Genomic DNA, 26,672 nt, shown 5'->3' with positions numbered 1-26,672 from the left:
GTTGGAAAGTAGATAGGAAGACCTTTCTAGCAAGCACACCTGGAGCTCATTTGGACATTGGGAAGGCCTCCAAAAGTGGGTCCAAACAAGCGCGATGCATAGAGAATCAAGCACATCGCATAGAGGAAAAATTGCCAGTTTGACCAAGTTTTGCTCTGTTTTTCGCCCAGCTTCACCTAGTTTGACTTTTTCACTTTCCTAATGGAAAATTTATGATGTAATTTGATGAACATTGATGGATTATGATGTAAATATGTTGGATTTTCACTTGTATAGGTAGATTCATTAGTTTAGAGGTTGTTTGAAACTGAATGAATAAGTTCCCTTGTTTCTAGAGGCATGCTGTTATGTTGCCTAGTTTCTAGTTCTTAGTTTAGAATCAGTTGGATCAGCCCCTAAACTTGTGAGCTCGACCCCTAGAGGCAAGGATGAGGTATGTTTGTCTATATTATGTTGTTTTTTAGTCATTAGCATGGTTGGACTCTTAAGAAAGCCTTGAGCTTCATTGTACATTCATTTTCAGTATTTGGCTAAGGAATTGAGACCAGGATTTGCAGCACTCTTTGGGATTCATGTGGCAATTTGTCTTGGTACAGTGCTTCTCCTTGTGATTGTGAATTTGTTTATGTGATTGCATTATCTATCTTATTTCTTCTGAACTAAACAAACAAGAGTGTAAGTAGAATTCATTGAAAGTGCAATGCTCTACTTGAAGTTTGCTTTAGTTGTTTGATGTTTTCAGCTGTTTGGGGAGGATTCATGATTGCTCTTGCCCTCTTCAACACCTCACCTGTCTTTTCCTTCCATCTCACTAAAATTTAAGTGCCAAAATGATTGCCTACCTTGCCCCATCGAGATCTCTGCAGAACTGAGCCTCAATCCCCACACCCCAAAATGTGTCTTTCCCTTTGAGCCAACAAATCATCATTTTATCAAATCAAACTCTCTTGCACATATACCTAGCCTAAAATCAGAAGATATTTCAGTCATCTTAAGCTCCATAGATCAGTATTTGCTGAGATTGACCCGGAGAGAGCCCTCTCCTGACCTGGTAGGACTAGCTACCAGGCTGAGCGTGGTTTGATGTTGGCCCGGGATCCTACCTTTTCAGCCTGAGGTAAATCTAGGCTCTAACAACCTCTAGAGAAGGGGCTTCATAAATAAACATCCTAGAGAAAGAGGAACTAGAGTTCGAGTTCACAATATCATGAAAGGAAGGAGGAGTTGCAGCCTTAATAGCACCCTTTTAGGCATTACTAGAACCAAATACCAAATCTTAGCCCATCATCAAGGAAACCGAGGGCAGAATCCAAGAGGATGCAACACACTTAGAAATAAGAGATATGGAAGCCAAAAGTGAACTCGTCGCCAAGGAACACTGAGATGACTTAATAACAAAAGATTTACCCTTGGATCCAACCACGAAGGAATCCATGGTTGAAGGTAGACTATCGTAGAGGGCGAAACAAAGGAGGTCGATTTACCCGCAACAAAGAATGCATAAACTGGGCCCTCTATAGAAATAGAAAGAGGATTTGAAACAACATTGATAGAGAAGACGTCCATCTGAAAAATTTGAAGTGCAAAAGGAAAGTGATTAGCTAAGGCCAAACCATAACCATCGCAACAAAAAACCATGCACAAGAGCCATCCCAATAGATCCCAGCTTCAATTTTTTCACCATCAACTATACATATTAATCAAATGAAATAAAATCAAACTAATAATTTATTATTTTTATTTTTATTATTATGATATTCCTCTATAAATTTTTTTGTTTTATATAAATTTTAATTTTAAAAATTTATAAATTTAAATAATAAATTATTTAATATAATAATTATGTTTATATTTTATTTGAAATTAATAAAAATGTAAAATAATTTATATAAATTACTCTGCTCATGATGAACAAACATTCACTAGTGTAATAATGTTCAATATCAAACCTATATATTCTTTATATCCTTTAAGAATTTAAATAATAGCAAATATACATGTCAATGAAAACCTTTTGAAAAATTAATGATCTTCAATATCAAACATAAATATTTATCTCTGTAAATATTTATCTCTGTATTTTTTCAGCCTCATTAGAATGTTAAAATAATTTCAAATGCTAAACATCATAATTATTTTAGAAGGGAATATTATTTTATATTTTTATATTACAAATATTTTAAATTTAATAATTCTATTAATATTATTTAAATTATTTATATATATATATATATATATAAACTATTAAATTATTTATATATATATATATATATATATATATATATATATAAACTATTTTTTTAAATTAAGTATTTTTATTTATATATTAAAATATATAGGTTAGGCTTAACCTGCTTTAGCTTTTTTTTAACAAATTAGACAAATAGTCATGGTAAAGTTTTTTATTACGATACTTTAAAATCAAAATGTGAAATTAAAAATTAAAAAAAAGGTAAATTTCTACACTTATTTAAGGTGTTATTAAACTAAAATTTTTGAAGATAAACATAAAGATTAATTGAAGTCAAATGATTCCATCTCAATGAATTTCTTACATTATTGGTTGGTGTTCCTTGGAGTAGGAGTAGAAGCTAGGTATACTTTGATTATTTTCAATCCTTTATCCAAAACTTTCACTGGCAGTTGAAGCTCATCCAATAAGCACGATCTCATTTTTTTGCATCATTTCTATCTAGAGGCACTTTCCCCATAAGAGTCTTCATTTACCAATATACAAGTGTGGTGTACCGATACTTATTATATTGCCTTCTAGTGTAGCCCATGTCGAGTATATAAATTGACATTGTAGTTGCAACCATTGCATCTGAGAGAGCCACCCCCCCGCCAACAATCTCATGCTTACCCTCGTGGAGGTCCTGTTATATGTCAGCTGATATTTGTTCCCAGTGTTGATGGGCTGAAGATTTTTCCTTGACGTGGGCTTGTGAGCATCATCTATTTTCATAATGGGCAGTTCCACATCTACTGCAAGCTCTCTTTCATGGCATGATGACATTTATGGATCAACGTAGAGAGCGATATGGTGAAGCATAATGCGTGGAAGACTACACGGCATCCATATAAGTGAGGCCTAAACATAGAAAAGTCTATTCTCTTGGAGACTTGTGAGCCTAGAGCCTATTGCATTGAAGCTAGAGTGCAAAAGGGCAAGGGAAACCACCACCCAACCTAATGAAGTGATTTTGGAGAAAGACAAGAAAGAAAACAACAAAAACTAGCACATGAATTGTAGTTCAAAGAGAGCTACACCAAGGAATTCAACTCTTGAAGCACAACGAGTGTGTATAGCTAATTCCCCTCAAAATTGTAATCAAATACTAGTTTCTTGCAATCATGGGCACATGCAAGATCGGAATACCATAATTAGCATTTGCATGGAGGAAGAGTGTCATAGGACTCCCCTCAAAATTATAATCAAATACTAGTTTCTTGCAATCATGGGCACATGCAAGATCTAAATACCATAATTAACATTTGTATAGAGGAAGAGTGTCATAAGATACCAACACTGTGTAATTAAAGTTGCACATATAAAAAATCAAACTTAAATGATATATACTTATTTAAGGAAAAAAATGATATAACACATCCTTTCCCATAATTGCATAATTACATAGTAAAATGATTACTATACAGTTTTCTACTTGTCCCCTCCCATCACCCCTTATAGACCCATAAAATAACAAATAAATATATATATATATATATAAAACTTGTATATTATTAGGGTGAAATAGAGACTGGTTCATGTTTAAATACATATATCTCCCATATATATAATATTCTAATCATGGAGTTTATGTAGATTTGTGGATTACAAATTTCCGGAATATTTTGGTATTCCACTATTTATCTCTCTCCTCCTCAGATCCTGGAATATTCCTGAAAAGTCTGCATAAAGATACCCTACTCTAACCAACGGTGTCTGCATCAAATTATTGTTGGACTACGCCGTTCTTGGCGTTAGATAGGGGTTTGGTTGTGCAGGCTATTGGTCAAATGTCGAATTTCCTAAAAAGCTTGTCCAAATGTAACAATAGACAAGATAAATTATTTGCCTTTACCTGTCGACATTCACCATTTACCCTTCTCTCTGTGTTCAAATACTGCCCTGAAACACAAACCTCGATCTGTAGCTCAAATCTAAGTGGACTGCAATGGCAGCAAACACGGCGATGAAGCCTCATGTTCTGGTATTTCGATTCCCAGCACAGGGCCATATAGTTCAAATACTACTCTGAAACACAAACCTCGTTCTGTAGCTCAAATCTTAGGTGGACTGCAATGAGAGCAAACTGTGCGAGGAAGCCTCATGTTCTGGTATTTCCATTCCCAGCGCAGGGCCATATGATTCAAATACTACTCTGAAACACAAACCTCGATCTGTAGCTCAAATCTTAGGTTGATTGTATGGCGAGGAAGCCTCATGTTCTGATATTTCCATTCCCAGCACAGGGCCATATGATTCCCCTGCTCGACCTCACCCATACCCTCGCCTGTCATGGCCTCTTCCTTACGGTCCTCACAACTCCTCAGAATCAACCCCTCTTGGAATCCCTTTTGCACAAAGCCTCTGCAGAGGGTCTTCATATTCAACCTCTTATCATTCCCCTTCCTCCCACCGAAGGACTCCCTCCAGGGTGTGAAAACATGGCTCAGGTTCTTCCTCGTCTCATCCCACTTTTCATGTATTCCTTCAAGGAACTGGATCATCCAATAGAAGATTGGTTCCAACAGCAGAAGAGTTCAGAAGGGTTCGGCCCTCCGGTCTGTATGATCAGCGATTTCTTCCTCGGATGGACTCACGACACAGCTGCCAAGCTCGGAATACCCAGGATAGTATTCTATCCATCTAGTGCTTTTACTGTTTCTCTCAGCCATTCTCTCTGGAAGTTCATGCCTGAATTGCTCGAGTCTGAGGACGATATAATCCATTTCCCCGAACTTCCTCATCCAACTAGTTTTCCTAGGTGTCGGATCTCCTATTTTGCCCAAATGTACAAGAAATCAGATCCTGTATATGAATTCCTCAGATATATCCTTAATTTGAATGTGAAAAGCTGGGGTTCTCTTATCAACACTTTCTATGATCTAGAAGCTGTTTATATAGATCATCTGCACAGGGTTGTTTCCGGTAGGCATGTTTGGTCTGTGGGTCCTCTGCTCCCTCCTGCAGTTTTCGAGGCGAGGCAGAGGAGAAACAACATTGAGAGAGGGAAACCCCCTTCAATCGATGATTCGGCATGTGTTCAATGGCTCGACTCTCGGAAGGAGAAGTCTGTTATTTATATTTGCTTTGGCAGCCAGGCCTGCCTTTCAAATAAACAAATCCAGGAGATGGCAGAAGGGCTGGAGGCAAGTGAAGAGCCCTTCATATGGGTCTGCAGGGATCCTCCAAGTAGTATGCCTGCTGATGAATATGGTGTGCTTCCACAAGGTTTTGAAGAGAGAATGGAGGGGAGAGGTCTGATAATTAGAGGCTGGGCACCTCAGCTCTTGATCCTCTCACACCCTTCTGTTGGGGGTTTTCTTACCCATTGTGGGTGGAATTCTACCGTGGAGAGCATCGCATTGGGAGTCCCTCTGATGACATGGCCCATGACCGCAGATCAAAACTATAATGCCAGGTTATTGGTTGAATATCTTAAGGTTGGTGTAAGGTTTTGTGAAGGTGCCACTACAGTGCCCAACAGGGATGACTTGAGAATTGCAGTTAAACGATTGTTAGCAAGAGAAGGAGAAGAAATGAAAAGAGCAGAGGAGCTAAGCAAGGCCGCTAGAACAGCGGTGCAAGAAGGGGGAACCTCCTACAGGAACATCGAAGCCTGTGTGAGTGAGGTCAAGAAGCTGACCCTGCAGTCTAGTTAATCTCTGAATACCAGAGTAGCAAGCTTAATTTCAAAGCATGATGTCTTTTGCTGATGTTCCTTTCATGGAATCAAGATAATACCTGTGACTCCCTGCCATTTGCAGTTTGATTTTCCCTTTTCATGTATTGCACTGAAATTGGCTATAGAGTTCCTCTTTGGAAAATCTGTTACTGCAAAACTTTGATTTCTTCTTTCTTGGGTACAAACACAGAAAAATGTTGCTAGTTTACAAATACATATCAATGTTCTGGGCTATAACCGTAGGGCGATCGAATCTGATCTGCACCACAAACTCTTGATTCTAAAAGTTATTAGGATTTACGATCGTCACTAATCTTTCCAACTGCCATTATCTTGATCAGTTGCTCTGATGTGGCTACAGTAGGTTAACTGCCATATGACCAAAAAACTTTCAAGTTATTAGGATTTACGATCGTCACTAATCTTTCCAACTGCCATTATCTTGATCAGTTGCTCTGATGTGGCTACAGTAGGTTAACTGCCATATGACCAAAAAACTTTCAATGTTAAGCCAATTCTGGTAGCTTCTTTCTTTTCTTTTCTTTTTTTTTTTTTTTGGGAAATTTTAACTTTTCTATGTTTTTATTTTTATTTTTCTATTTGAATTTGGTGATTTAAATTTTAGTGAGAATTTTTTGGTTACTTAAAATATATTTTTCTATATATAAATTTAATTTTGCAAGTATTTAATTTATATAATTTAATAACTTAAATTTATTATTTCAATAATTAATTAATTAATTTTTATTTATTTTTATAAGTTTGGCAGGATTATATCTTCATTTTCATGTTTATTTTTTATTAAAATAATATAAGATTTTGGTGAAATTTCATTTTCAATATAATTACCCATTGAATTACCCTAAATATAATTTTTTCCTAAATTTGAACTATAACATATTTAAAAATATATTAAAAGAAAAAGACAAAAGCTTGAAATATTTAAACAAATACGATGAATATCATGAAAATTTTAACAATTTAGAACGATTTGTTTTTCTTGGTTTTGAATACAAGGCAAGGATGAATGAGAAGGGTATTGACTCCTAATGGATGAGATTTATATAGAACTCTAAACAATTTACAAATATCATTTTCTGCAACATATAATCGGTAAAGGACAAATGAGAATAGTCTTGATATCTAATGCATGAGATTTATAGTCAAATTTTATGGAGACGATGTTTAACGATAAAAGTTTATGATAAAATTCGAGGGAGTTAGAGGAATTTTTTTATAAATAATATATAATCAGATTTTACTCGTCTTTAAGAATGAATGAAAGTTGTTTTTGTGTTATATGGTTTTCTAAGTATTTATAATTTTATTTTTTTAATTAGGTTCAAAATAATTTAATTGAAAAAATATTATTTAAATATAAATATTATATAATTGTAAAATATAAATGTTATAGGGTTGTAAATGTTGACACCTAATCTTTTGTGATTGGGTGAATTTGTGTACATAGTTAAATTATGAATGTGAACAGTCATCAGGAGATGAACTGAGCAGTCACATTCTTTGTATATAACAATAGCTACCTAATGAAATAAATGAATCAGTTTTCTGCCAAACTGGAGTTACTCCTGGTCTGACATGGTATCAAATCCAGGTTCTCAAAATAGTTGTAACTCCTTTCATTTTTGCTATTGTGGGTTGTACGCTGGTTTGAGCACTGTTCTGACTGACCTCTGTCTTGTGTATCATTGCCTTAACGCATCTGTCCATATTCCTTTCCGCTGCGCCATTGGGCTCTGTCCATAACTAACGCATCTGTCTCTCATAAGCTGCAGCCTGTCTCTGACCGCATCTGAAACTGAATAGTCAAGGTTTGAATCTCTATTATGGCGCCCATTCACACCATTCCATTGAAACGCTGTGTTAACGCTGGTATTGAACGCTGTTCAATTGGAATGCACAAATCTATGAATTAACTGTGTATTGTGGTATTGAACGCTGTTCAAGTTTATGTGAATTGACTGTGTATTGTGGTATTGAACGCTGTCCTGGTAATGACCTGGTTAGTCTGCACTGCTTTCGTCACCTCAACGATCAACTTATTTCATCCTTGGATGCTGTGAACAACATTCTTGCTGCAGAGTTTGTCCATGCAGCTATTCATGATGCAAAAGATCTGGAGTCTACAATTTTAACAAAATTTCAAACAAGGGAGAAGGATCGCCTCACAACTACGAAGGACGATGAATCTCTAGAGATCAAATTAGATGATGAAGCTATCCTGGTATCAGTATCTATCCCTCGTATTGACGTTGATGCCCAATTCAAGCAGATACTAAGGCGCTCCACATCACCCACCCTCGAAGCCTCGAACACGTCCCCTATTCCTCCTCGTTGGGTTCGTAATAAAGATTTTCCAAGTCGTTGTCGTCCATAATTGCAGGACGTGGACCTTGCCCTTGCTGCTGCCCTTCCCAAGAGCTCAAGTCGGTGCTGGTCATTTCAATTTTGTCTGTCTGTCTGTGGTAGTAGTACACGGAGCTGACAAATTATTTCCTTCATTTATGCTTCCTCTATTCTTCGTTTATTGCATTGTTTCTTCCCATCGAAACTCAGAGTCCCCAGCTACAGCTTCAACTGCAGTCTCGGAGCGCTAGGAATTGGCGTGGTGATCAATCTGCTAAAGATAACAGTCCGAGTTACTCCGCCTTTTGTTTGCAAGTGAAATAGACTATTGGGGCCGAGTCTCCGCCTTTTGTTTGCATTCGGGTGTTGGAGTGAAATTTCGTTCTACCGCCAAGAATCTCAATCTGAGATTTCAAGAACAAAACCAGGAGGCTTATAAAGAGAGAAGGAAAAGGATTTTTTTTGAATGCAAGAGGGAGCGCGCATTAATAATAAGGTCACATAATATGTAGCACAATATTTCGTCGAGGCAGAAATGATGCGTTGAGCCCTTTTAAAAGATACTGTATAGCGTGTGCATTGAATGATTTTTATTGGTATCTGTGCACATTTTTTTGTATACTGGCAGAAGTTTTTTTTCTATCAGCAATTTTTTTTTTTTTAACAGAATGCATTCAATCAGTTTTCTGCCAAACTGGAGTTACTCTTGGTCTGACATGGTATTCAATCATATCCATGGTGGGAATAGTTCTCACTGGCAAGGAGAACTATCCTGAATGGTCCCGGATGATAAAACACACCCTCATCTTCAATGAGTTGTGGAAAGGAGTGTGTGTCGGAGAAGGAGACAATGACCCAGTACAGCCTACATCAGACAAAGAGCTCGTCATTTGGGAAAACAAGAACAACAAAGCCTATGCATTAATCGCAGCATTTGTAAATGAAGAGGTGAGTCGCCATATTTCATCATATTCAACTGCCTTTGAAGCTTTACAAAAGCTGAAAGAACTCTATGACTCACATTTTGCACTTGAAGTTGTTCAACTCATGATTAAACTCTTCACTCTTAAACTGAAAAATAATGATCCTCTTTCTCTTACATCTGAAGTAAAGTCTACAATGCATGATATCAAATCCACTATGGTTGAGCTGGATATCCCTCTTATTGCTTTTCTCAAGGCACTCTATCCTACCTACTCCAATTATCTTGAGTCTTTACAAGCAAATGGAAATCTTAAAGATATAACCTTTGACTCTCTTGTGAGCAAGTTTGCTGAAAGAGAGAAAGCCTTTGGAAAGAAGACAGCCCCTGAATCTTCTGAAGAGACTATGTGCCTTGCTCATAAAGAAAAGCATCCTGCTCAAGATTCTACAAGAGGAAGAGGTGGACGAAGAGGAAGAGGAAGATATTTCAAAGGCAGGGGGGGCAGACATTCTCAAGGAGAAAAGGCAGACTTACACTGTATTCGCTGCAAAAGAAATGGATCACATGATGCTTCTACATGCAAGCTACCATGGGACAAAATTGAGGAGAAAAGAAACCAGCAGAAAGGTAAAACTGATGATAAAGACAAAGGTAAAGCACCTGAATCCGCTCACTATGTTGAGGCACAATGTAACATTGGAGTAAATGAAGATTTGTTTAATGCTTCACTTGCTTCTTCGAAAAATGATTGGTTGCTTGATTTAGGAGCAACCTGTCACATGACTCATAGAAAAGATTTTTTTGAAGATTTCACTGACAATGTTGATGGAGCAGTATACTTTGCAGATCAGTCAAAAATCAAGACATCAGGGCTTGGCACAATCAGACTTAAACTGCCTGGTCTTCCAGACTTTCTTCTGGATCATGTTCTATATCTCCCACAGCTCAAAAGAAACTTGTTGTCCTTGGTCCACATCCGCCAACAAGGTCACTCCATTCATATGTTTGATGGCAAGCTTGAGGTAAGAAAAGCATCTGACCACTCACTTGTCATGAGGGGAATAGAAGAAGAAAGGCTTCTCAAACTGCAAGGAACCTCTGCTCATGCACAACATTTCTCATATATTTCTCAACATGAAGAAGGTACACTTCCATCAAGTTTATTATGGCATGCTAGATTTGGACATTTAAACTATGACAGTCTCCGCTTATTGAAGAAAAATGGTGTTGCTGGTTTGCCTACAATTTCTAGGAAACATAAACAATGTGATGCTTGCATTCTAGGAAAGCATAGCAAACAGTCTTTTCATGATTCACATTCAAGAGCACATAGGAAGCTTGAACTCATTCATTCAGATTTATGTGGTCCAATGCCTGTTCCTTCTGCAAATGGAAATAAATATATCATGACATTTATTGATGATTACACCAGAATGTGTTGGGTTTATTTATTGAAGAACAAATCCGATGCCTTTCAGGGTAAAAGCATGTTAATGTGTATCACTTTTTCCTTTTTTGTGGCAAAGAATTTTTATAAAAATAAATGGAGTTGGAATGTTTACTCTTAAAATTACAAAATCATCAAAAACTAGGTGGTGGTAGAAGAAGACGAAACATGTCAATTTAAATTCAATTTCATGTCATATTTTTTTAAAATTTAATATCTAATTTTTATCTAATTTATTCATTTTCTTTAAAAGGTATTATTAATATTTTACATAAATTTTTAAATAGTGACAAAACCGCGACCCCCCATTTCTCTATTGATTTATGTTTTTTAATTCCAATTTCTTTAAGGGATGTGTTGTAAACATTCTAAAGATTGCTAAACAAATTTAAAAATAAAAAATAAGCATATTTTTTAATTATTATTAAAATACTAGTAAAAATGATCATATTTTCGTATATATAAAACCGCGACCCAAGAAACTACCCTTTCAAGTTTATAAAAGCAATTTTTTTTAATAGAAATTTGAAAATAACATATAACAAAATGTTAAAATTATTTTTTGAAAAATTTTAAAATATATTTTATATTTTTTATAATAAAATTTTTAATTATGATTATAATAACGTATTTTATATTATTCAAAATATAATATAGAAAATTATTTGTCTAGAAATTCTACTTCTATTTTTATATATATTTTTAAAGAGTTTTAGCATTTCATTTAACTTTACATAAAGTTATTTATATTTTGTGAGTGATTAACCATAGCTTTTACCAATATTTACTATCAGTTGACTTATTTGCAAATTTAGTATTTACTTTTTATAACATTATTTATATTTTCTAAACTCAATAAATAGGTTCACTATAGCTTTTACCAAAATTTATTGTGAGTTAGTTTTGTTATAAATTTAGCATTTATTTTTTATAATTAACAAGTATGAAACTCAACTCATTTAATTGATATATATATATATATATATATATATCTATATATATATATATATATATATATATATATATATATATATATATCTTTTTTCATTTGAGTAGTTTTTTGCTTTTGCCATATAATGAGACACATTAACATGCTTTTACCCTTCAAACATTCAAGAATTTTCATAAATGGATTGAAAATGATGCACAATCTCATATTGGGTCTATTCGCACTGATAATGGAAAAGAATATACATCAAATGAATTTGAAAACTATCTTCGCCAACATGGGATCAAACATCAAACAATTGTGCCTTATAATCCCCAACAGAATGGTGTAGCTGAAAGAATGAATAGAACAATCTTGAATATGGTACGATCCATGCTTTTCTTCAAAAATGTAAAGATAATGTTTTGGGCTGATGCTGTTCTATGTGCTGCATATATAAAGAATAGATGTCCATCTAATGCTATAAGAAACAAGACTCCTTATGAATTGTGGTATGGACATGTTCCTTCGGTAAAACATCTCAGGGTCTTTGGTTCCACCTGTTATGCTTTGATACCAAAGGTTCATAGAAACAAACTTGGTGCTAGAAGTCATAAGTGTATCTTCCTGGGGTATTCAACAACCTCCAAAGCATACCGCCTCTATGATGAAGTAAATAAAAAGTCTGTCGTATCTAGAGATGTAATTTTTCTTGAATCATCCAAATCTGACAATGTTGTTGAGCGGCAACTTGATCGCTTGGATAGATTCGCAAAAACGAAATCATTTCAAGAATTTGATAATCAGATTCCACATCTTGAAGGGGGGATTCCTATACTAGATCAACATGTGGAATCTTCTTCTGAAGAACACTCTCCCCCGACTGAAACTCCAACAACGAATGATGCTTTAAGTGATGTAATTGATAGAATTGGGAGACTCAATCTTGATTCAATCCCAACTCAATCAACAGAGCAGCCTGGACCATCTCAGAAAGGTCCCCCAAAGTGGCTGACAAAGACACTTGAAAGTGTTCATCCTGATGAAATTGGAAAAACAGGAACCAGAAATTCAAACCGACAAAATGGAGGTGATGTAGATGACTCTAATTCACCTGTTGATATGGATGTTTCTTATGATTGTGAATTGAACTTGTCTACATATTTTGAACCAACTTCCTTTAAAGAAGCTGCTTCTCATGATGAATGGAAAGAAGCGATGCAAAAGGAGTATGATGCCCTCATAAAGAACGGCACTTGGAAGCTGGTTGATCCTCCATTTGGAACCAAACCAATTGGCTGCAAGTGGGTCTACAAGAACAAGTACAAAGCTGATGGCTCACTTGACAAGCACAAAGCTAGACTTGTGGCAAAATGTTTTGCACAGAAGGAAGGGGTCGATTATGAGGAAACTTTTGCCCCCACAGCAAAATGGGCCACCATCTGGACACTCTTTGCACTAGCAGCTCAGAACGGTTGGAAAGTCCATCAAATGGATGTAAAAACTGCCTTCTTGAATGGAGATCTAAAAGAGAATGTTTTTATGTCCCAGCCTGAAGGATTTGCTGTGAAAGGACATGAACATAAAGTATGCAAACTTGTGAAGTCCTTGTATGGCCTCAAACAAGCACCGCGAGCCTAGTATGAAAAACTAACTGAGCATCTTCTGAAACTCAACTTCAATCATTTTGATCTTGATGATGCAACTTTATTTGTCAAGAAAGTTGGCAAAACAGTTGTATATCTTGTGGTATATGTAGATGATCTTTTAATGACAGGGAACAATGAAAGCTACATTGCATCCATAAAGAAGGAATTGGAGAAAAGTTTTGAAATGACTAATTTGGGCTATGTTCATTACTATCTTGGCATTGAAGTAACCCAACATCCAAAATCCATATTTCTTTCTCAAAAGAAATACATTGGAGATTTGTTAAACAGATTTGGCATGACAGAGTGCAATCCTCTTTCTACTCCAATGGAACAAAACATAAAGCTCACATCTATTGAGGGAAAGGAATTTGAGGATGCAACAAAGTATAGAAAGCTTGTAGGAAGTCTCATCTACCTCACTACTACCAGACCAGACATTTCATTTGCTGTTGGAATCCTCTCCAGGTTTATGCAACAGCCTTGTGAGGGACATTGGTCTGCTGCAAAAATAGTTCTAAGGTACTTGAAGGGAACTCAAGACCTTGGAATCAAGTATACACAGGTGGATGACTTCAGCTTGATTGGATACTTTGATTCAGACTTCGATGGAGACAAAGAAACTGTGGTATCTACTTCAGGATATGCTATGAGTCTTGGATCAGGAGTTGTCTCCTGGAGATCACGCAAACAATCAGTTCCAGCAGATTCCACAATAGAAGCAGAATATGTGGCAGCAGCTGAAGCAACGAAAGAAATTGTGTGGCTCGGGAAAATTCTTGAAGATTTGCAGGTAAAACAAGTACAATCAACTCCACTCATGATTGACAACATCTTTGCAATAATGTTGGCCAAGAACCCAAAGTTCCATGATCATACAAAGCACATCAATACTAAATATCATCTGATCCGACATCATGTTGAGGCCAAAACAATCCATCTCCGTCATTGTTCCACAAATGAGCAAATTGCAGACATCTTCACCAAAGCGCTTGGAAGAGAAAAGTTTGAAAGATTTAGAACGATGCTTGGACTCACCAACATCCCTTCAGATTAAGGGGGGGAATGTTGACACCTAATCCTCTGCGATTGGGTGAATTTGTGTAAATAGTTAAATTAGGAATGTGAACAGTCATCAGGAGATGAACTGAGCAGTCACATCCTTTGTATATAACAATAGCTACCTAATGAAATAAATGAATCAGTTTTCTGCCAAACTGGAGTTACTCCTGGTCTGACAGTAAAATTAATATATTAATTTTTTAATTAACATAGATTTATATTTTAGAAAAAGTTTATAAATAAAATTTGGGAAATTATAATTTGCTTAAATTTTAATGCTAAATTGAGAGATACTAAATATTGATGAATTTAGAAATTTGTTAAGATAAAGTTGATATTTCATTTTATAAGATATAATATTAATTATTTATTTTAAAATATCTTTTATTTAATTTGTAAATTAATAAAATTAATTTGTAATATTGATAATAATTTTATGGAAAACATTTTAATAAATAATAAATTAAAATTTTTGCTTTATGGTATAAAATATGATATTAATTAATAAATATAATAAGTTTTTTCAATTAAAAAAAACATTTCAAAATATGTTCTTTTTATATATGATTGAAATTCTATCTCACACACCAGTTGTCTTTAGTGCGATTTTTTGGTGGATTTTTCTGGTTTAATTTCTCTAAAATCTAGCAGGAATTCATTGAAATGACAAGTTTGATGGGTAACCCCTGCACAATAGAAATGCCCTAGGGGTTTTCCAGGGTGTTGAATCCATATATACAGTCAAAAAACTAGTTTAAATAACAAAAATCAAGATTTCACCACAATTTTTGTCAAAAATTAGTTTAAATAACAAAAATCAAGATCTCACCACAATTTTTTTTGTTGGATTCCAGCACCAAAAACTCCAAAAATTCGCACTAAAAACAATCCTATATAAATAATTTGCAGCAAACAACACATTGTTGAAATGCTTTAAACATATATATTTTTTAATTGCTTTCTTCACACACACACACATAACTAACATTATGTTTTATTTTTATATTGTATTGTAGGAATTATACATTTCTCTTGTATTGGGTTATAAATATATTTCTCAATTCTAAAAAATTATATATAACTTCAAAAAAGTATGTATGTTTAAATTTTTTACATAAACATAAATTAAATATATAATTTTTTTGGTAAATTAAGTAGTTTTTTTTATTACTATTTAATTATGCCGTAAGGCATTTCCCTATGGGAACAACTCCCCTCATGCACACTTGCGATCACTCTGTGATGTTCGATCCATCGTTATATGATTGTATTATGCTCATCCATTGATTTGATCAGTTGAATTGAACACGAGTGGTTTCTCTTGGCTGGACACTTTCTGTTTTCCCTTTGCAGAGCTATCGTATTGCAGATGACCGCATTCACGGTGGGTCGTGTCGGTTGTTAATTTGATTCGTGGAGCGAGGCGATCCAATAGCCCTGGCTAAAGTTTGATTAGCAGGGTTTGATTGATCGAGGTAGAGAAGGTAAAGATAGTCGATAAAATGGAGTGGGTTATTATGCAACATCTCAATCTGTGGTAGGCCACTCGCGGAGTTAAGACCTTACAACCTCACTGCGGGGCCTTTCACCATACACAGGCTTTACTTGCCACGACAGTGGGGAAGTACATCGTCAAATTTGATGCATTAACTGGATGCAAGCTTTCAGCCATAGATATTGGGGCATCGGTTGTACGAATGGCTTACAGTCCAACAGGTGGCCATATTGTGATTGCAGTGGTTGAGGATGACACGATTAGATATTGTGATTTTGACACAAAGCACACCTTTGTGCTATATTCTCCAGAAAAGAGAGTACAAAAGGTGACTCCTAACACAAAAGTGCATCCATTCGCTCCTCTGCATGCTTGACAGAGCTCTGCCCCAGCATCTCAAACCTCGAGATTCGTTTTTGTCAAAGCTTTGTTCAGGACAACGGTGCCAATGGACTAGGTATACTATGTTATATGTATTATTTTTTTTATTACTTGTATCTCAGATTAAGGAACTTGGGTTTAACGAAATTTGTCCAAAATGCAATTATAGATTTTTGTCTCGGATTTACTCCCTAGCAGCCATGCCATGGATTTCGGTCTCTAGTTTGATGATTAAGGAGGGGAACCCCCTATTTCCAGTTCAGATTCCAAGGGTACCAATTCCCAAATTGCCACAAAATGCACATTCCCCAGTTGGAAGGTCTGCTCTGCAACCAAACCCTCGTGCAACCTCAGGTAAGGTCCAACCATTAAATATATTGTATTCAAAATTACTAGGTTCATCAAGAAATTTAATTCCTGCTTCCTTATCACAGCGTGAGCAATGGCCATGGCGACCCTAGGTCTCAACCCCACAGGTAATTTTGATTTCATCTTTCTATCAATTATGCTACAAGTATTTCCAAGTCTAACCTTTAACTCACTCGCTGCTTCTCAACTGCAGGTAAACTTGTCGGTAGAATTACCTAAAGGAAAGGTTTCATGTTTGCTCAAAATGCCCAGGTTCTCACACAACCCTCTGACATGTATGTTGGAGGTTGTCCATTATTGGTCAAACCCTCCAAGGTTCCAGTCGCTTATATATGATTTTCAGTTCTCTGAGAACTATAGATAGGGATTTGCTATCTAGCCGAGCTGCCATGGAATTTTTTTTGATTGGTTGAGGAAATTTACCCTCAAAGGAATTTTCTCTTTACTTAGATTGTTGTCTTATACTCCTGTTAAGTTTTCGAGGAAGTGTACCTATATGAACTTGAGACCCATAGGTTTTATGAGCATTGGGATTGTTTTATGACTGATAATTCCATTTAGAAAGAGATCAATAAAATTTTATTTTTATAAACTGCTTGAAAGAGATTTCCATGAAATCATAAATTGTTCTGAATTTAGTGTTAGTATTAACAATCGTAATTCTCCAGTCCTTCTCTGTAACATATTAGTGATATTAATCCGTCGGGTTGAACAAATCAAGAAATGGTTTTTAAATTGGAATGAGATTAGCTGCAATTTTGATGTATACCATTTTCCTGGAAGTTTACACTACTACATGGACAACTATGGTATGCTTCCACAGGCGTATGAGCGTGACAGTTGTGGGAATTGTTGAAGGTGGAAGGGAACCTACAAAGATAAAGACAGATCTCAAGAAACCTGTTGTTAATCTTGTTTGCCATCCACAGAGCCCACTTTTGTAGGTTGCATATGCAGATGGTTTGGTCAGAGATTACAACATCCAGAAATTTGTAGTTCATTACACTTCGCAGATTGGTAATTCTATCAAGCTTGTTGGAGTTGTAGCTTTTTCATTTCATCCAACGTTGAGTGGATTTTCATTGGTGATAGACGTGGAACTCTTCTAGCATGGGATGTATGTTGGGTGTGTGTTATATTCTTTCCATGAATACCCCACACGTGGTGGGGGGTCATGGGGGGCGGTAGCTCCCCCTATACATTGCGCCGGGTGTAGTAGGGGGGGCGGTAGCCCCCCTGCACGGGGTCTGGGGCAGTGGCCCAAGAATATTTTTTGGACCCTATATTAGGTGGGTGGACTTAACTATGGTTTTGTGCATGGATTTGGCACATGGTTTTGGGCATGATGGTTTTCTATCCATGGTATTTTGTAGATCCGGTCAAGGGAACTGCAGTTATGTTCTAATCCAGGGTTAATGGATTGGGGTTTATGGATGCTTCGACATGTATATATATGTATTGTAACATTGAAAGTTATATAATGGAAAATCAATTTGGTAGTCCCGGTTTTTGGATCTAAGGGAAAACCATTGTGTATATTTGTTTTATGTGTTTCTCACCATTGTTTATTTTTTGTTTTTAGATTTCGTATACACGTAATTTCTGTACGGAGTTAAAACCTACAATGTATCAGGGCAAGCAAGAACTAATATGATTGGAATTACACGTGGACCCAAATCCAATTGTTGCAGTTACATGGCATTCCTTGAGGCAATTTCTCGTTACAGTCTCTAAAGATGGCTCTTTACATGTTTGGAGTACTCATATCATTATCAATTCAAATAGGCCACCAATGCATGCTAACTTCTTTGAACCAGCTGGGATTGAATCAATTGACATTCCAAAAATACTATCTCCAAATGGTGGAGAAACTATTTACCCACTGCCACATATCAAGGATTTTCTTGTACATCCTAAATTGAATTTATCTAGTCTTATTTTCGAATGTCGCAACTGGTGATGATTTTAAAGGTAGGAGTGTCTTGTTCTCTCGTGAAGCGAGGAAACAAATTTTTTTGGTTCTGGAAAGTACAAGAGGATCAACAGGTGCTGTTATTAAGGAAAAGTTGTTGTTATTGGGATCAACAAGCATTTTAGCATATTATCATCTCTAGATGCAGCTATAGGTTCAACAGGCCAAAGGTCAAAATCAGCTCATGATTTCAGATATTGTCAAGAAGGATTTTCGCCATAGTCATATGTTGGAGGAACATGAAAAGAGTGGCCCAATATCATAATTGCCACTTCTTAAGATTATTTTTTGTGGTTTTCTAGGTTGGTTTTGTGGTTTTCTAATTTGTTTTTTGTTGTTTTGAAGGTTTTTTTTGGTGGTTTTCTTGGTTTTTGTATGGTAAGTCCTTTTATTCAAATTAATATGTTTATTTTTGCAAGAAAAATTAAATTAAAAAAACAAAAATGATAGGAAACCTACCTTTGCTTGAGTCTCTGAGACGTTGGTGAGGTTGGTTGGGTTGCTTCATCCTCCAATCACTTGATCGAGCTCCAATACCTCGGTTGAACACTTGTTTATCTGCCGTCTGTGTAGAAATGATGTGCATAGACCACGATCATGCATATTAATAGAAAGCAGGAGCTTGATCGAGCATTAGAGCTTGAACACAGGTTAGTTTTAAATCCTCGATCAAGAAAATTTTTAGTACTCAAAGGGTTCGATTGAGCGATTAAAATGCTCGTTCGAACTCTCTTCTTTTCACCTAAATGCACCCTCCCTTGCCAAAAACTGTAACTCAACTCCATGCTATCACCCGAATATCATTTTAGATTATATGTTGTATTAAATCAAAATATCATGTACATGATAAAATAAATTAGTTGATTTATATTGTTTGTTGGTTCGTAACATACCAATTACATATAGATAATTATATGTTTATGCATGATTTTTTGTTTTGTTAAACTATAGTACCGGTTGAATGGACTAAGTGATGTAGACGTCATTCACATCAAAAAAGAAATGTCATGATAAGAAGCGATATTTCATATTTTATTCTTGGTTCAATACATTCTTATGATATTTGGGAAAGTGGAAGTTTTATAGGAAATATAGTTGTTGAAACTAGTTATTCAATGACGAAGCTCCGAGAACAACAAAAATGGCACAATATGGACGACAATAAGGTGTTGACCTTAGTTCTATTAGTAGGGTTGGGGGTATTTTCCACCATTTATCCTCTAAATCTAGAGTTGTAGGGGATTTTCTTAAGTCACACTCCCCTAGACATGTGATGGGAACTATGAGTTGCCTACTTGGAAAGTTTGGTCAAGGTAGTTGATATTGAACCTTCTATCTAGAGTTAGGCCAATGTATTTGATTCCCAAAGATTGTCTAACATAGGAAATAATACAATGTGGATGATGGAAGTATATAAGGAGAAAAGGTGATTCAAAGTAGTTGAGAATGCTATTATGATTTAAAAATGCAATCTTAATGCCTTAGTCCCTTTTGTATATTAGATGATTGATTAATTCATTTATAATTATTTTGGTGTAACATTTAATTCATATTGTAATATTTGACTTGGTTAGTAAGATTCTTGGATGTCATGTTTAAGGATTATTTACTTGGATGATTTGATGAAAATCACACATGGACTATGCATTAGATGAGATAATTCTTAGTTATTAGCACATGCACAAGTTCTGTATATGGAAAACTTTGGATACATAACTTACACACACATATGCAAAAGTTAAATTTACTATTTCTTGTCCACTAATAACATACTTTGAATTTCCTCTTTCTTGTCAACTAATAACATAATGTATTTTAACAATTACATCTATAATCAAATAACACAATTTATGATTCCAATATTTTCATGGAAATAACAATTAATCAATTAATGTGATTAGTTAAGAAGTAGGAAAATACCTACAACCATTTTTAATTTAGCAACTTACTTTTATTGTAGTAGGTTTCGTTATATCTTTAGCTAGTTTCCCAACTAGATATTTAATCCTTGAGATAGCTAAGAATGTCCTCTTCAACTCCTTCACTCTATCAAAAATTGGGGTTTTCTAATGCTATATTTAGAAAGCTCCAAGAATGATACCCAACCCACTAGTGTCTATATAACTCAACAATTAGTGTATCACAACCCTTATAAATCTAGGTATGGGTTTCCCCAATTTTCAATGCTTCAAATGGTTCTCATCTCTTTCCAACCAAAAAAATTCCCCAAATCACCCAACCCATTTACCTTTCCAAAATCTCCTCTTAATTCCCTTGTCCATTACCTTCGTAGCCTCCCCCAAGAAGGATCCTAGGAAGGTAAAAATATAATCATAAAATAATCTCCCCCACTTACCTAGATTTATCATCTTGACATGCCATCAAATTCATTAAATAAAATTAGCTTGACTAGGCTATGAAATCCAAGTCTCCCTAAATGCAAGTCATATTCAAATGAAATTGAATTTATCTATAATTATTATTCTTATTAAAAGATAGTAATAAATACAACTCAATATGGATGGTTTCCCAAATAGTTTGAGATCCCAAATTGTGGACACCTAGGGATATCTTTAGTTAGGAATTAGAAATTTTGAGACTTACATGCACATTATTGCATATAATAAGTTTATGAGACATGTATATGGATTGTTACCTAATCATCTAATTTAGAATGTTTGTAATTTGAGAGGGGATGAAATTTGGAAACTTAGGTTTGTGATATACTTTTATGAGAATTATGAAATAGCTTGATGGAACTCTAGTTACTCCAACAAAGAATGTTTAGTTTTCAATTAATGTGTTTTCTCTAGTTAGCTTTTTTTTTCTTTTAATATTATGAGCATGACGTGTTAGGAAACGAGACTTACAATGCCCATATCTAAATGTACACCTTTTATGTAAAACAATTTATCTCACATTCACAAGTTTAACAAATTTACCTAAAAACTATAAACTATAATATAACAAATTTACCTAAAAACTATAAACTATAATATAGATGAAGAGATAATCTCAATTACAACAAATAAGCCATTCATTGTGAACCGGAATTAAAATATACAATATCAATCAATTAAATTACACTATTTAAATTACATTAATACATTAATTAGAAAAAAAAGTATGTTTTAATTTTTGCAACTTTAATACCATAATTATTTATTTAATTAAAAGTTAATGAGATATTCACCCCACACTATCTTTTTCATCAAAGAAATTGAATAACAAATAATATAATATTTGACCAATAAAGGAAATTGAATAAAAAATAATATAATATTTGACCAATAAAGGAAATTGAATAACAAATAATAATATAATATTTGACAAATAAAGGAAAGTGAGACACCATCAATAATTGACAATATGCCTAATGGATAATTTCCAAAATATACCTAATGGATAATTTCCAAAATATACCTAATGGAAATTTTTCATATTTTCACTAAATGAATTTATTCTTAATGAATATGCTCCCATCCTCTATAGGTGTGGTTCACTTTTCACGAAATTTATATTTTCCGAATATGCTTCCACCCTTTCTACATTGGAGTCCCAGAGTCATTTTTCACGAAATTTATATTTTACGAATATGTTTTCACTCTTTATATATTAGAGGTAGAGGTGGAAGACCACACTTTTATAAACATGTTTTCACTTTTTTTTATATGGGAGTTCTACGAGTTGGTTGGTGGAGGGGGAGGTGGAGGTGGGAGGTGAAGGTGGAAGCGGAGGCAGAGGTATTATCTTGATGTTAAAAGTGGTTGAAAGTTGGATAAAAAAATTTCAAAATTTTTGATAAAGATAGTGTTTGAATCATGTTTTTGATGGTAGAAATAAATTCAGCACCATAAAAAATGTTTGGAACACCTAAAATTGTAAAACTTAACCATTGTAATTTGGATTTATAAAAATCTTTGCAAAATTTTCTCAAAATATAACTAAACTTTCCATAAGGTATAGGGAAAAAACAGTTTCGTTACTACGGCTTCCAACATTTGGTTAGTTGTTGGTCCAAACACGCTAAAAGGTCAATCTTCTAAAATTTGTCTGAACGTACCAACCTCCAGTCACCACGTATTTAGACTAACTAAGAATTTTAGTTTTGACTTTCACGAAAAATTCGTCCGAACATGGTATTAGGTAGGCGCCAAGTATTTAGACAACCTAACAGTTTGATACTTAAGTTTGGTGACATCCACCTGTCCCTTTGTATTCAAATACTTCTTTGAAACCCCAACTGCGAATTCAAATCTTGAAACTTGACTGGACTGCAATGGCAGCAAACGCAGAGAGGAGGCCTCACGTTCTGGTCTTTCCATTCCCAGCACAGGGCCATATGATTCCTCTGCTCGACCTCACCCATACCCTAGCTTGTCATGGCCTCTCCCTAACAGTCCTCACAACTCCCCAGAACCAACCACTGTTGGATCCTCTTTTGCACAAAGCCTCTACAGAGGGCCTTTCTATTCAACCCCTTGTCATTCCACTCCCTCCCACTGAAGGACTCCCTCCTGGATGTGAAAACCTGGCACAGATTCCTTTACATCTGTTCTTACTCTTGATGGCTTCGTTCAAGGAGCTTGCTCATCCAATAGAAGACTGGTTCCAACAGCAGGACTCAGATTATGGGTTCGGCCCTCCTGTTTGCATGATCAGTGATTTCTTCCTCGGATGGACTTACGATACCGCTACCAAGCTCGGGATACCCAGAATAGTATTCCATCCCTGTGGTGCATTTGATGCTATTCTCCACTATTCTCTCTGGAAATACATGCCTGGAATGCTGGAGTCTGATGATGATGAAATCCATTTTCTGGAAGCCCCTCATCCTGTTAGTTTTGCTAAGCACCAAATCTCTTCCCTTGGATTACTGTACAAGAAATCCGACCCTGTATCTGAATTCATCAGATATAGCATGAATTTGAATGTGAAAAGCTGGGGTAATATCATCAACACATTCTATGATCTAGAAGCTGTTTATATGGACCAGCTGCACAGAGTTTCTGGCAGCCCTGTTTGGTCTGTGGGTCCTCTGTTTCCTCCTGCTATGTTCGATCCGAAGCTGAGAAGAACGATGATTGAAAGAGGCAAACCCTCTTCAATCAATGATTCGCTATTGCAGCAATGGCTGGACTCTAGGGGAGAAAAGTCTGTTATATATATTTGCTTTGGTAGCCAGGCCTGCCTTTCAAATAAACAAATCGAGGAGATGGCAGCAGGGCTGGAGGCAACCGAAGAGTCTTTCATATGGGTCATGAGAGATCTGCCTAGTGGTCTGCCTGCCGATGAATATGGTGTGCTTCCCCAAGGTTTTGAAGAGAGAATGGAGGGAAGAGGTCTGATAATTAGAGGTTGGGCACCTCAGCTCTTGATCCTTTCACACCCTTCTGTTGGGGGTTTTCTTACCCACTGTGGGTGGAACTCTACCCTGGAGAGCATCACAATGGGAGTGCCATTGATAACATGGCCCCTGGCCGCAGATCAATACTATAATGCTAGGTTATTGGTTGAATCTCTTAAGATTGGAGTAAGGTTTTGTGAAGGTGCCACCACGGTGCCCAACAGAGATGACCTGAGAATGGCAATTAAGCGGCTGCTGGGAAGAGAAGGAGAAGAAATGAAAAGAGCAGAGGAGCTGAGCAAGGAGGCGAGAACAGCAGTGCAAGAAGGGGGAACCTCCTACAGGAACATCGAAGCCCTTGTGAGTGAGATCAAGAAGCTGATCCTACAGCCTAGTTAATCTCTGGATACCAAGGTAGAAAACTCAATTTCAAGCTATGATGTCTTTTGGTGATGTACTTTTCATGGAGTCAAGAGAATACTAGTGGCTGGCTGGTATTTGCAAATTTGATCTTTCCCTTTTCTCAGATTCCACTGAAATTGGCTCGAGAGTTCCCATCTGGAACGTCTGTTACTGCAAAACTTTGTTTTCATTTTTCTTGGGAACAAACACTTAGATTGTTACTAGTTTACAAATATATATCAATGCCCCCGGCCCCGGGCTATACATGTAGGGCGATCCAGTCTGGTCTGCGCCACAAACTCTTCATTCTGAAAGTTCTTAGGATTCAAGATTGCTACTCATGTTTCATTTATTGTGATTCTCTTACTGTGATCAGCTAGTTTGATGTGCTTACAGTGCGCTAACGGCCATATAACCCAAACCCTCCATATAAACTATCGCTGCTGTTTTTTTCATGGCAAGAGATGCAAGTGATACAAGAAGTACTGAAGTGAGAATGTAAACGCAGATTTGAGAAGACCGGCATGGATGCATTATAATTTTTGATCTACGAAAGCATTTAATAAGGATTAAATCACTCAGGATTCTTCAAATTTGAAGAAAGCTCCCTAGGTTCTCCAGGGCTTTAAACCAGTAATTATTAATAATATTATTTATATTTTTATAAAATTTTATATATAAATTATATTTATATTTAATTATATATAAAATATTTTTTAATATTATATATATATATTATATTTGATAAATTATAATTATATATAAAAGTAAAAAAAAAAAATTAATTATAAATATTAAAGTTTTATAAGTATATTTATTATATATTTTAAAATATTATAAATATATATATAAAAAATAAAAATAAATATGATTTTTTAATTAAACAAATTTTAATATAACAAATTGAATTAAATTAGTTAAATATTTTTATGTGCTATTTTTAAATAATGGTCATTAAATCTTTAACATATGCTACTGCTAAGTGTGTCTCAAGACAATTACAATTATACCCAATGAAATTAAAAATTTATATTTTTTTTGGTAATACCCAATGAAATTAAAAATTCAATTAAAAATCCATGATTTTTTTTATTTTTTTATTATGATTAATATATCAGATTTTTTTATTATTATTATAAAAATTATATAGGCCATGCTCCATGGAACCATATTTGATTTCTTATGGATGATATTGTATAAAAATCTCAACAATTTACATTTTTTTTTTTAATACAAATAACATGGATGGATAAGGATACTAGTTTTGTGGATGAAATTATGGTGAAATTTTATATTTTTAAATACAAGTAACATGGATAAGGATACAAGTTTTGTGGATGAAATTATGGAGAAATTTTATATTTTTAAATACAAGTAATATGGATAAGGGTACAAGTTTTGTGGATGAAATTATGGTGAAATTTTATAGAGAATATGTTTGAGTGGATTAATCATGTTTTTGCAGAGAATATGTTTGAGTTGATTTTCAATGGATGAGAGTTGCTTAATCATTTATAATGGAGAATATGTTTGAGCTGATTTTCAATGGATGAGAGTTGTTTAATCATTTATAACGGAGAATATGTTTGAGCTGATTTTCAATGGATGAAGTGTATTGTTAAATTTTATGTATAATATATTTTGCTTAATTTTCATATGTGATTTATGATCAAATTTTATAAAAGAGAATATTTGATTGGCTTAAATTTTATGGAAGAGATTTTTGGCTGATTTTCTCATAAATGGCTAGAAAAAGATCTTTTCTCTCATTAAACAAAAATGTTGTATTTTGTATTTTGTTGATCTTGTTCAAAAAAAGTTAAGTCATAAATGATTTATGATCAAATTTTATAAAGGAGAATATTTAATTGGTTCAAATTTAATGGAGGAGATATTTGACTATTTTTCTCATAAATGGCTAAAAAAGATCTTTTCTCTCATAAGACAGAAGCGTTGTATTTTGAGTTTTGTTGATCTTGTTCAAAAAGTTATCTCTCTCCAAATAGAAGATAACAAATAATTTTGTTTTTTTTTTTGTTTTTTGTTTTTTGTTTTTGTTTTTGTTTTTGTTTTTGTTTTTGTTTTTTTTAAATTGTAAATTGTGCCACATGTTAAGATTTTATTGGAGAGTATATAAACAAAATACTGTATGGGTTAGAATATTTTCCAATTGTCCAAATTTTGTATCAAATTTTGTTATATTTGTATCTTTGGTAGAATCGTTGTGACCCCAACACTATGTTTCCATACAATACAAATTCACTATTTAAGTTAAAAAATAAATTGATAATAAAAATAATCATGATAACCTATTATCCAAAAATATGACACTCGTCATTATTATTTAAAAAAAAATCAAATCATTTGAAATAACATATATATAGTTTTTTTAAAAAAAGAGTATTGAAAATTATATTAA

The 26,672-nt window shown here is 34.7% G+C and overlaps 2 pseudogenes; both read left to right on the top strand.

Moving 5' to 3' along the window:
• The first annotated feature begins 3,969 nt into the window (after positions 1-3,969).
• On the top strand, positions 3,970-5,993 carry LOC149207342 (UDP-glycosyltransferase 89B2 pseudogene; annotated as a pseudogene).
• Positions 5,994-22,694: 16,701 nt separating this feature from the next.
• On the top strand, positions 22,695-24,714 carry LOC149207341 (UDP-glycosyltransferase 89B2 pseudogene; annotated as a pseudogene).
• Positions 24,715-26,672: the final 1,958 nt, after the last annotated feature.

The sequence above is a fragment of the Pinus tabuliformis genome, chromosome 1_2 (assembly GCF_031772625.1).
Source record: "Pinus tabuliformis cultivar Carrire ecotype Pingquan chromosome 1_2, CPIR1, whole genome shotgun sequence".
Classification (NCBI taxonomy): domain Eukaryota; kingdom Viridiplantae; phylum Streptophyta; class Pinopsida; order Pinales; family Pinaceae; genus Pinus; species Pinus tabuliformis.
The sequence above is the reverse complement of the archived record's forward strand: the minus strand, read 5'-3'. Positions and strand labels throughout refer to the sequence as shown.